We start from the raw sequence: 12933 nt of genomic DNA, 5'->3' as shown, positions 1-12933 counted from the left end.
TACGAGAGCGTGCGCAGGGTTCAGTAGCATATGCAGAGCAGTAATTAACAGACCGCGTCAACAGCTTAAATTAAAGCAACTACAGCGACGACGCAAAATGAAAGTGTGTGATGTTGGCACACATCAAAAAGCAAAACTGCCGAGAAAATCGCGACAAACGCACAAATTCAATCCAATGCCTGCCACAGCAGCAGGAGTCGCATTATCCCACTTGCTCCCCTAGGTCGACACCAGCGCCGCCCTCTCCTGTGGTGGAGGCTGGAGCTCACGCCCATCTTTGTGTCCTAGTTGCTGGCTCAGCTACTACAAAGTAAGTCAACGATCGATACAAAAAGTTAGGGGGTTGCAGTGGCAGAGAAAAGATTGTGCTTACGGTTCAAATTTTAGTCCTATCAGCCACAGTGAAGAGGTTTTGTATGTAGTTTGTCATCCTGTCAGCCATTCAGCAAGCGTGCATACAATGGAACTGCTCAGAAGCCTATACTTACCAACACTAGACAGGTTTATGCTGCTCGTTCTTTCTATACATCAAAAAGTCTGGCAAATTACTCATGCGTCGCAGTCTTTATTTTTCAGAAGGTAAACATTGTAGAGTACAAGTTCAATGCAATCATTTCAATGAACAAGGTAATGGCATTGTTTCTCCTATGTCACCGTGTCAACGCGAAATGAGGCATCCGTGACGCCAGGATTACAGTGATGTGAGTCAGGTGATTAGAAAAAGTAAGAAACAACTTTTCAGAATGCACTGTTGCAGCAGTAACACTGTCAGGGACAGCGCTCATGTGCATGCTTCCGCTGTTGGCTCAAGGATAGTAAAAAAGACAAACTCAACGAACGTGAGAACCAACTTGAGAGCCGAGAAACCATTCAACAATTGGCTTGACCGCTCCTCAAGAACAAATGAAGCTTCAAGAGGACATGGTATAACATCTCATTCTATTATACAGTGTCTTTTCGTGTGCTTGAAACACAGCAGTACATATTCATACTAATGAAAAGAGTATCAATGCATCACTTGCAAATTTGTATCAACAACTCGCGTAAAGGCCTGCCAAAAATATAGAAGAAATTGTGAGATTCCTCGGAGAACCAACTTAAGTCACATAAAACAGAGTCAACTCGAGTTCACTCAAAAAGTATTTTGCTTGAAAGAAACAAATTGTAGTTCGAGGATTAATAAACAAATGAAAAAAATAGGCACTCCCGTGCTACAACTGTAATAACAAATTCTGGCATTCCTCTCGGACTGACACACCTGCCGAGGCTTGCCTCAAGCAAACCCGAGTGCAAACCATTCCAAGCCAGGCAGCTTGCAAGTATTTCTCTCACACTATGTAATGCTCCCACCTATTTAGTCATTGTAGCCTAGCTTGCATGCTTTAATGCAAGTCCAAAGGCAGGCTTCTTTATCAGCAGAGCTAAAGGAGGCACGTAGACTGGGCCATCCGGAGGAAACGGAGCATAATTGCTGAAACAGACTCCAGATTCATGAAACGTTTTTGGCGTGAAGACACTGCTTGTCTGGCAGCCGGCACTTGAGTGCTGGACAGCCATCACATGACAGCTCTATCAAGGTTGCCAACAAAGAAGGCCAATCACTAACAATACATGCATACAGAAAGGGTTGGGAATTTTGCCCATGACGGTGCTTTTGCCCTTTCTTTAGGCTAACAGCCATGACTCAATACTGCTATTAGAGCAACAAGTGACAATCAGAAATATAATCTCAACATATTGCAGAATTAAATGTTCAGCCACTCAACACTAAGTTGGTTTTTATTTATTTGCAGAGTCATTGCTCGAGTTTTTTAACCCTTACTTTTTCATGTGGCCCTCTTAGATTTTTTTCCCTGAAACCCTTAGTTTTTAACAACAAAATCATTATACTCCCGTTTTGCCCATTCACTCATGCTACCATTCTTATGATGCTGATAGGGGGCACTCAAAAAAGTGTGCGACGTTCCCTTACAATGCAGCACTTACTACGACAATCTAGCCCTAAACCGACGCAAGCGTCATTCCAGCTGTACGCGTACCAAGCGAACCCCAAGTACAGAACTACAGTCACCTGCGCGTCCTTGTGCCCACTATTGTGCACAGGGATCATTCGCTTCTGTTAAAATGAGTGGGATAAGGCGATCAGAGTTCCGAAACAATGCAGCCAAGTTGTCTGAAACCAGCAAATCGTTCGTACCAAAAATTTGAAAACAAACAAAAAATAACCAACCAGATGTATGTTCGTAGTTTGCTTGAAGCAGTTATTTTGGAAACCAAATAAAACTAAAAGTTAAAAAAAAAAACCTGCTATTGTAAGTCTAGACAAAGTGATGCTGTCATAACTATATAGTAAGCGTACCAAGTAAGCCAGAATCAGCCAGACTGGTGAGGACGCAACATGCGTTATACAGCGGTGTGTGAAGAAAAAAATACAAAGCACAATTCTGGCCATACACGGCGCAAAGAGCAACAACAGGTGGCCCATAGGAAGGAACAGCACGTTGAATCCCTGATCAAGTAAAGCGCTCTACGTAAGTAAGTAGCCTATGCAAGTGGTAATAAGCTTGATATGCATTAAAAATACAATGTGTACGTGAGGGTGAGTGGGCGAGTGAATGAGTGAGTGTGTGTTTTTTGAATGAAAAGAAGGCATAGCTTACGCTGCATCACCACCCCATGGACTTGGCACAGCGCGCCGACCAGTCTGTTGTCACATTTGCCCGAACCTACAGTGTGCCGGGAAAAGCTGACGCAGCCGGCATAAAGGCCCACTGCATTGACCTTGAGAAGAACCATGAAGTAGCGAAAGACCATTAAACATTTCTCAAATTGGCATCGAATAGGATTACTGAAGACGCTAAAGTGAGTCGAGAGTTGTAATCATAATTATCGTGCAATGGTTCATTTTTGTCCTCCTACTGCAAAGCACAATGTGATTAGGGTACTTCGATATTTGAAGTTTTCAAAAGGCTTAGGCTATTCACTCAAATGAAGTCACTGCTGAGGTTATCTTTATCACATTTTACAGATGAGAAATGACTCGCCACAACTTAAGTAGCCCTTGAGTAAAAATTTCGTAGTGTAGTGGTTCATATTTTAAGTGGTTTAGTTTTTCTCCAAGTTAGGTCTAGATGCCGGATCTGTAACTGCACAAGCACTATCCTCACTGCTTTTTGTAGGCGATAGAAATACAGGAGTTGAGACCACACGTAGACACACGCGCTTGTCTAGTCGGTTTCGTTACTCAGTGCAATAGCCGGTAGGATCTTTGAATGCTTTTACAAAATTGGATCTTTCTAGTAAATGCGAAAGCATTATCTTCATCATTGCTTGGCATACCACTGCAGTCAGGATCGCACTACGCTATGGAGAAATTACCTGTTTCGCCCAGTGTTTCACCATGCTGCCACTGCCGCGCAAGACGCCAGTAGTCATTTTTAGCAGACGTAAAATTGTACCTGCTGTCATAAACAGAGATACCTCGTATACGCAGTTTCTATGAGTCAGTCTGTTTGTGTATTCTCACAATGATTTGTTGACAACTGTACTATGAAGTTGCCATGTAGTGCGGGGGCCAGCAGCGTTGTCTAGCTGTTATTATGGAAAATTGTTTTATGTTCGCCTCCGCTGTCGGGTATTTATAACGAAAGCAAAAGCATCACTTCGTTAAAAACCTTTGTCTGCAATTCTGAAAGCATTACTAGCATAATTTGAAGTTACAGTTTCAGTTTAAAGTAATAGAGCACTAGGTGCTAAACATATGTTTATTTCTTCAACAGCCGACTTCTGAGACCCATTACACCATGCTCACCACGTGCCTTGCTAAATCCACCACTAATAAAACCAAGAGTGCAGCTGGGCATCGCAACTCAAGTGTGACAGCCAAGCTGCAGTACCTATGAGCATAATGGATAGTGTATAAACAGTGAGGTTGCATTGCGGGGCTGGTGAAATTGGCCACTCGCGCAACAAATGCACGCCTGCCCAAAGGCGCTTGCCTGGTGCTCCCAGGACCAGAATTTCTGTCAAAATGGTGCCAATCTTCATGAAATTTGTAACTTCATTAGTGATCATTGTACTGTAGCAGATAAGTGGCCTTTCTATTTGCTCAATTTAGTTTCATTAATGAAACCCTGCTGTGGAAATGAGAAGGTCATGCGGAGAAACACCACATTTTGACACGCACGTACGCCACTGGCCTCGGATATAAACAAAGACTCTGCTTGCTAAATTATAAGTGAAAACTGCACTGTGCTTTTCTGAAGCCATCTGATCAGTCATTAGGAGTATATTAGGTGAGTACACCGAAGCGTCTTTGCGAATAAGACAGGCGGCTGATTGGCTGACAGAAGTTGTAGTCCCACAAACACACCAGTGCCGGCGCCTACAGGCATTTGCCCAGAAGAGGGGTCGGCAGATGAAACACTCTGCCTGTGCACAGAGAGTCCAGCTGGGTACGCGATAAGTGCAACAGGCAGTAACGAAAGTGTAGAAAACAAGTCAAAGAAATCTCTACCACGAAGCAGATTAATGGTGATATGGCACATGCAGCATCGCTGCTGTCCTACGCCTGGCCTCAAGTGCTTGGACAGTGCAAGCCACCCCTGTTCTCAATATCTTGGCTGCAGCAAGCTTGGCTAGCTTCGCGTGCGTAGCATAGTGTTGGCAGACTAGTCTAGAAGCTCTGTGTCTTCTCGTCTATATACAGTTTAGGGTCACGGTGAATCGTGTTCGTGATGGTATCCATAGATCGAAAGACGGTCGGTGGTTTCGGCTGTCACGTCACGGGGTGGCGCAAAAGTTGTTACAGGTTTGCGTGGAAAAAAAGAACACGCTTATGGAAATATGTATTGTAAAAATATCAAACAAGTTGGAAGCAACAGTAAATGCTATCTCGGCACAATATGCTCCCGCATCATGGGCCTCCCGGGAAGCAGAGAAAGTTTCGATAGTCTGAGGGTGGACCCACCACAAACGCAAAGGCCGTTTGTTACCAATTCAACAGAGAAAAATGATGAATGATTTTGCGCAAACGCATGTTTCATTATGAACGCCATGAATTCATTACTCAAGTAAAGCTCGTTAAGCAGCCCAACATAATGTTTCATCATTCTGCAGTAAACAGATGCTGCAAACAAAAGACAAGTTTCGACTTACTTCTTCCTCCTTGTATTTCTTGCTGCATGTGTTACTCACTGCCCATTATTTTACAACAAAAGCAAAATGACTAATCATAAACAGATGTATAAGTCCACCATGAAAATTGTTGTTTTGGAACAAATGTTACTCACTCTTGAGTAGTGAACATATTAAGGCCTAGATTACAAAGTGACCAGCATGCTATGTTCAAGAGGTTACTCTGAGAATTTTTTAGTAGGCACCAGAGCTCTAGAAAAAAAAGTCAAGAATGGGGCTTAACAACCTTGGTCGGGATAAAAGTATTGCACAAACAACGTAAAAAAAATGACTAAACAATAAAAGCAGTAACACTTTTACTTGCTAAATAGACGGGAGCTTTAAAACTACCAAAAGTGTATAACACTGAAGTTCATTAAACGAGAACTTGATCTTGTAGCACAAATGTAATTACACGCTGTACATGCATAATCATAAGTGGTTAAGACGATAATGCACTATTGGAAACAAACATCTGCAAGAACGCAGAAAAACAAAGGTAAAAAATGAATACCAGAATATCCCATGAGAACACCAGCTGTAATGCTCAAGCTAGCGATCACACGTCAACGAACTGAAAGATATAAAACTCCATTAGGACTAGAAGATTTAACGGTCATAACATATGCAGGAATAAATAATGTGGGGAATTCGATGACAAGCACTCAGGCAGGAAGAAAATCGCCTACAACAAAATGAATGATGTGTTCTTAGATGATAAAACCATGAGTGTGCCAAAGGCATGCGGAAAAAAAAAATCAGCGGTGAGGTGAGTCATTTCCATCGCTTATGAAGCTATAAAAGTAACTGAAATGTACAAGCTGCCTTAGATGCGCAGCACATGACTCATTGTGCAGTACGGACATCGCATTCATGAATGCAATGCTAATGAAATAATAGGGACTGTTCTAATCAGGATCAGTTCAATAAAGATGGAGAAGTTGGAACTGTGCTTTTTGCCACAGCAAAAGATTGAAACAAATGCTATGGGCCAATCAAATGGTGGCGCCACATGGTGGTAGGAAGACAACCGCTGTTATGCACCCCATAAATTGCAGCCCTTGTATTTTACGGAACCAGGTGCATGAATTCTCATTGCTGTTGTTGTTTTGTGCGACTCGGTGCCATCGTTTTCTACTGCTTGTGCCCTTTAGAGTTGGTTGGTTTGTGGGGTTTAACGTCCCAAAGCAACTCAGGCTATGAGAGACGCCCTTTAGAGTTTCCTCCTCCGGCTTAACCACTAGCCCTGCTTCCAACGGAAGAGACATTTCTCACCTTGAGAACGACTCTTGCCTCTGAAAATGAAAGCCGACAGCACCAAATGTTTCCACGGAAGAAATAAAAGAGAGTGACCTCTGTATATGAAAAGGGAGCTCCTCAAAACCAAGGAACAAAGCCACTTGAAAGTCAGAGTTGGATTAAAGCCATGTGAGCTCGGAAGAGAAAAAATAAAAGGCGACAGAAAATTTTAGTCAAAAATGAGAAAAAGCCCATCAAAAAGTAAGCCATTTGAACGCGCATGCGAATGCAGCCTGTGAAAATGCAAAAAATACATGATTTAGGGTGATTTCATTGTATCTGAGGCAAGGACTAGTATGATGTATATGCAGAATTGAATAAAAAGAAGAAAATTAACCTTAGAGCACAGCGAGATAGCCACACCAATAAAACACGTGCCTATTGGCAGTCCCAGCTAACACCCCAAGTGAGTGTAAAATTCCTCCTGTGGACGCAACAAGGCCCAGAGTCATTCGATGTGAAGCACACTGTGACCTTGTCGAAATGCATTGATAAAAACCTCGAGTTATGACGTGATGTCATAAGAAACCGCAAGCACAGATACTACTGATCATACTGTTTGACTTGGAAGAAAATTAAAATATGTTTCGAAGAAGAGATGGAACGCCTCCATTTGTACACCCAGAGGATAAAGTTTGGCCTTTCAGGATAAACAACCCAGTACAGCCCTGTGTTGTCCTCGCGCTGCACTGCTAAGTACGTGATGAATGCACCGCTTGTTGGCTCGCGCATAGAACAGAGAGAAGGCGCTGGTTTCCAGGCTTGTAAAGTTCTTCAGCGACGCAAATTTCCTGCCGACCACTGGCATACTGTCCGGTAAGATGTGTATGTACATTAGGTGTAATGCAAGCAGAGAACTAGGGAGATGTTTGAAGTTCCCCTCAGAACGCCGAGTGTGTGATAACTTGCCTCAACACACACATTTTCAGGCAGATTAAACATTGCGCGTAGCCACTGGTCATGTGTCTGCATGGCTTCACTTTGTGACAATGGAGATGATTTGTTATATATCTTTATATATGGATTTATAGGCGTGAGATATATATTATTTATATATTTCTGTATAACCAGTGTGCGAAAGGTATACTCGCATCCTATGCAAAGAAAAAATAACTAAAAAGCGTGCGATGGTCGGCAGGGTGAGAGGTCATAACGGATGTGTGCCAAGGCATCTCGTGACTCAGAGAAACCAAGCGGTTCGCTCCGCGCCTCGATCGGTGGCCGGAAACGAGGCCCTCGTCGGGTGCATTCCGATGTCAGTCGGCTGGCTCATGTGAGCTCTGACGACGGAGTCCAGCGGAACATTTTTGGCAACAATGTGACCGGACTGCATCATTCCGGTGCACAGGACTCTGGCGGCCAAACAACCGCGACGAGGAGAGAAAAGAGGGGAGGCGGCCGGGTCTTATAAAACTGTAAATGCTTAAACGCTTGCACTCCAGGCTACACTCGGCTGGAAACACAGTTCCTCGTTCACGCAACATCGCCCAGAATGTGCTAGCGATCACGGAGGACAGCGTTGGTGGCACCAGGCCTTGGCTGCAGGCTCGAAGCCAAGGTAACCAAGGGCTTTGGCCAATGACGGTATCGGTAGTGTCACGTCTAACCAGCCAACAAATGTGCGACGGGCAGCAAGAAATGACCGCAGCCTCGTGTTTGATAATCGCGTAGCACTGTTCTCGACACTATGGACGCCGCCATTGTGAAGGCTGGACAGTCTTCGAGTGGAATGATCGAAAGAAAAGCATGTGAGCGGAGATGGAGAGGGAATGTGCAGAGTTAACTGGCTCCTCTGGACGGCAGAGGATCTGAGACAGAGTGCTGGACTTGTCGTACATGCCGAAAATGTGGCACATATTCTATGCTAAAGCAAACACGTTCGGGAAGCGGTTTGTCTTTTACGCTGTATGCGCTGCACTTTGGGAGAATAGAAACTTCTACCGACAGTGCCCATCCTAGCTTGCTTTCTAAGAAGCGATTTTACTCGAACTTAGAGCTTACATATTCGCATGATATATAAGACATCCGAATTGGGGTTGACAAAAACGACGAGCGTCATGTGTGCGTGTGCAGTAGAAGAAGCGATCCTATGGGGAGCCACCACGCAGCCAAGTGCATCAACACAGCTGCACAGTGAGGTGAAAGAAGGGTATGATGTTGCGCATCGAGCCCAAAAGGGTAAGCGCCTAGCGGAAACAAAAGGCCTTTTGCGGAGAGCCCCAACCGCCTCGATCATCTGGCCTCACTACCCTGTTTGTTAGTCTCGACTTCAGAAGTGAAGCGAATGATCAGAGTACGTACGAGTCAGTGTGGAATGAAAGAAGGCAGCAAGACGTATGATGCCGAAAAGTGAACCTAGAAAGATATGCTGCCTTAGGTCTTATGCCGAGTGACCGGGCTGATGCTCAAGCCCGATCAGATGAATGTAAGGCAGAAGACGTGTGAGGCAGACAAAAATGCTGAATAAGCAAAAGAGAGCAGCTGGTGCAAAAGCTATGACGTGTGAGAGAGAAAGAGGCTTGTCTGAAAGGGTACAGGAAAGACGTGGAAATCTCAGAGGAAAGGTACATGTGTTCTTTTTTTCTTTGTATTTACCCTGTAGGTCTGCTTAACACAGTCCGCATACTCAATGGCATTCAGACCACAAGTGAAACTTCAGAGAGACCAAAATGAGCTCGCACAGCACCCAGAAACAAACAATCTGGTGACTATACTCTACGTAAGTACTGCTGGTGAGTCGACCAAGGACAATACCAGATTAGAGCTTGGCACTTTGAAGCAGCATAGGTTACGGGGATGTTTACATCAGTCTTTTACGATTAGGCCCAAGCAATGTTGACAGCAGGCTCAATGCCAGTCATCACATGAAGGTGAATGGTGTTATTCTCTAGAATAACAGTGGAAATTAGCTTGCTCATGCTTTCCACTGAACCTCCAATGGTTTGCTGCGCAATACCCAAAGAACCTTGCTCAGTTACTTGTTTTTAGGTTTCTGTTTTCTTTATCTGTATTTCAATGACTGCCATCAGAAAGTTTACACACTAATAGGTTGAAAAGTCGTGTTTTAGTGCTGTGCAACTAAATAAGTGAAATGCTTGATGGCTGTGCTTAGCTACCCAGAGTTAGACTAGGTAAAATAGCAGGCCACTGCCAGGCCCTTGGTGCCTTTCTTTTTATCATTTTACCAGCAATGCCTGTTAAAGAGCTTGGAAAGAACCTGTACATCTTTCTCAGTTTCAGGGTCCATGCTTCAAACTGGTGCCTTTTACGGATGTGAAGCTGGGAGCAGCTGATGTTTTTTGCCCGTAATTAGAGCAACGTTACAACCTATAAGGTTACCAGCGCAAGTGGCAGTAAGGCAAAAGTCCATGCTAGTAAACCTACACTGGTTGCTTGTGACTATTAATGCTTATGCGAAAAGTAGGACCTAATGCAGCTCAGTCAATGACATTGTTCCTCCTCCTACGATAGAAACATCGGCGTTTTTAAAGTGATCAGCAAAAGGAATGTCACAAGTCGGGCTACAGTGAGCAGACTTTAGGAGAAAATGAGTTGTAGCTATGATTCCGGCAAGAAGCCATGGCTAGAGACAAACTACATGTATAGTTGGTAACTGTAGTGATGCCAGATGCCACTCTCACATGCTATTCAATATCAATGACCCCTTTAGGTGAAGCTGTTGATCTTGGTGGCAACAGAGTCATGTTTAGTTTGCAGCTTTCAACAAGTTGCAGATATAATTAAGATAACCTCATCATGATTATCTATCATGATCATGGTAGGAATCATCTGGTTCCTCCCAGCAGAACTACACACTGAAAGAGTGGCGTACAACTGCAGCACTGTACTAAATTTTTTTCCAGCAGACTAACACTTCCGAACACAGATGGTCATTTTCTGTTTTCAAACGAGTGGCTTACAGCCAAATCACATGGCTGCTGCAACAAGAGCGATACACTCGTCAAACTGGAAAACATCCTGCTGCAGTTTCGTGCACTGCTTCTTTGGGTGATGTTCTTGGTCGGCACACCAGCAGATGAACACAGCATCCTGTCGCAAACGACAGCCACACAATCACACTGTTCAGACAGCACGCATTCCCATGCAAATGGAAAAGAAACACGACTGCAAACCAAGTGGCGCCGGTGGCCTGGCCTCTGGCTCACCCCGGCTGCAACAACACCACGCACTGGTTTCACGAAAACAAGGAGAAAAAAAGAACATGGGGAGACGACACAGCCAGAGTCTGCAGAAACCGAGACAGAAAACATTCGCGGACGCAGCTTCTCTCGCTTTTGCTGCATCACCCACAAAAAAACTTTGTGTGATCAAAAATAGTCGTCTCTACAAACAACCACGCAAGTCACTCGAGCGTGGGACCTGTACGAAATCGTTACTTTTTCACTTCGCCTTCCTGTCTAGAAATCCTCTGGCTTGTGTATATATATATAATATAGTTATTTCCTTTTTATATATATATATATTTATATATAATATGTATATATATATATATATTATCGTTACAGCGTGTGTGTATAGAATATGCTGCCGTGTTTACGCTTGTCCTCGGTATGTACAGGTGATCGCTACTAATACTACGTCTATAGATCAACTACAGAACTTGGCGCTGCTGGGACGCACTTGTCAACAGAGTCGGTTCACGTAGGCGCAGGTCGGGCCTGTGCGCGACGCGTCCGCTGTGTGTTTGTGACTGAGCGTGTCTGTGCATGTCTGTGTTTGTGCCTTTTTTCCTTCGTGTGGGTCTGTCAGTGTGTGTGGGAAGAGGAAAGTGCACAGTGCGACCGCAGCGTGCAGAGAAGGAAGAAGTGGCCCGTGCACGCACTGGCACAAACAGTCAGGCAGCCGGGCATTGCCGTGAGAGGGCGCCACGGCGATGGCACTTCCAGCGCCGATGTGATACTGATATGGATGCTCCCCAGGCAGCGGTGGTGACCCCTGGCAGGTGCGGATGGCGGTGTGCCCGGCAGTCCTTGCTCTTTTCGCTGGGGTGCCGTGCTTTGTTAAAAGCCAGCCAGGGGGTGGCGGAGGCGGCGAAGCGGTGCAAAGGAAGTATAACGAAGCCTAGTGCTAATCCTCCTGCGCCGCCTCGGCCTGCCCTTTCCCACGTCGAGTACATGGCAAGTCTAAGTGCGACACCTGGGAATAAGTCAACTACATAAACCCCCCTAAACCGGCTCCCACCATTTCTCCACTGAACCATATAGCAAACGCTGGTAAAAGCTTATACATTGTGTCAAGGCCTGGTTTGGGTTGGCTACTAAACCTACTTGGCTAAAACTGACTACAGTTCATATTGTTTCTCGCGTGTGCCTTTCATAATAGTAACAGTAGAAGCTCTTTTGGTAAGCCGAAAGAATGCGTTCATTGAGCCCTGAAGCGTGATTTTTCTGTTCCGGCTACTAACAAACCATCTAACACTGCTTTCATCTCTGCCTTCTAAAACGCGTTCAGTGGCAACTATGTTACACAGTTCCTCTAACTACGTCTCTGAAGTTCCACTCGCCCATGAAACAGGCATGGCCATCTAGGTCGTGGAAAGTTGGCATCTGGAAGAAAAGAGATGAAAAAAGGCATGAAAATAACGACCTTGACAGCATGGGACATGTGCTAGCTATGAGCAGCTGCGGTGTCATGAGTCAGACATTGCACAGGAACAGCTGTCTGCAAGATGCTACTCCTTAGCATGTTACGCACACTCGTCAAAAGTGACTGTTTTGCAGTGTCTTTTTATGGGAAAAAGTTTAATATGCAATATAACATACACAGTAACATTTTACGATGCAAACATGAACAAAAGCTATTGCAGTTAGGAACGAATAACATTAGGTAAGAATTACTGAATGTGGGAAGAGGTATCCCAGCATGAGCATTAGCTGAAAAAGGAAGCCTAAAGGTACATGAGGTGTGATAAAAAGTAGCACTCTAATGTTTAGGCTAAAATCAACTTGCATGCCTCTGGCAGCATGTGCATAATACAAGAGTGTCTTCCTACACAGCAGTAACTGGGACAGCTCATTACTGATAAGCAGAAAAATACAGCATTGAACAGGTAAAAGTGGCAATCTTTACTACATACAGCTGTTGACCAGCCAACTCAATATGAAGCAATGCTATGGTGATGGCTAATCGTACACATACACGCACAGGAAGGCAATGGTCTACTGCAAGTTCACTTGAGCCAAACCAGCCCAGTGCAAGCTGTTTCATCATTGGCACAAGATTATAGATAGGGAACTACAGGCATACACGTGCAAGAAGGTACATCACAACATGCTGACAATACTGAAAACAACACCAGTTAGCAGGTGTGTTTGGCCTTGTGTTGTGTGGAGAGTGCGCACAGCTTTCAAAACTACAAGACACAAAAACCTTAAAACAGAAAGTGACAATGCCCCGAAAGGAACCTAATGCCGAGAACTCAACCTTATAGCTTAGTGA

At 44.5% G+C, this 12933-nt stretch overlaps 1 protein-coding gene across 8 annotated transcripts in view; it reads right to left on the bottom strand.

Annotated features, from left to right (window-relative positions):
- Nucleotides 1–549: 549 nt before the first annotated feature.
- The window catches only part of bru3 (CUGBP Elav-like family member bruno 3), a 609833-nt gene continuing 597449 nt past the window's right edge, over nucleotides 550–12933 (bottom strand). For all 8 annotated transcript variants that reach the window (XM_084606110.1, XM_084606111.1, XM_084606109.1 and 5 more), the window contains one exon: nucleotides 550–12041. The gene's annotated coding sequence lies outside the window, so the exon portion shown is untranslated. The remainder of the gene's footprint in view (nucleotides 12042–12933) is intronic.

The sequence above is a fragment of the Amblyomma maculatum genome, chromosome 6, assembly GCF_055883805.1.
Source record: "Amblyomma maculatum isolate TAMU_Amacu chromosome 6, ASM5588380v1, whole genome shotgun sequence".
Lineage (NCBI taxonomy): Eukaryota > Metazoa > Arthropoda > Arachnida > Ixodida > Ixodidae > Amblyomma > Amblyomma maculatum.
This window is presented reverse-complemented; position numbering and strand designations above follow the sequence as displayed.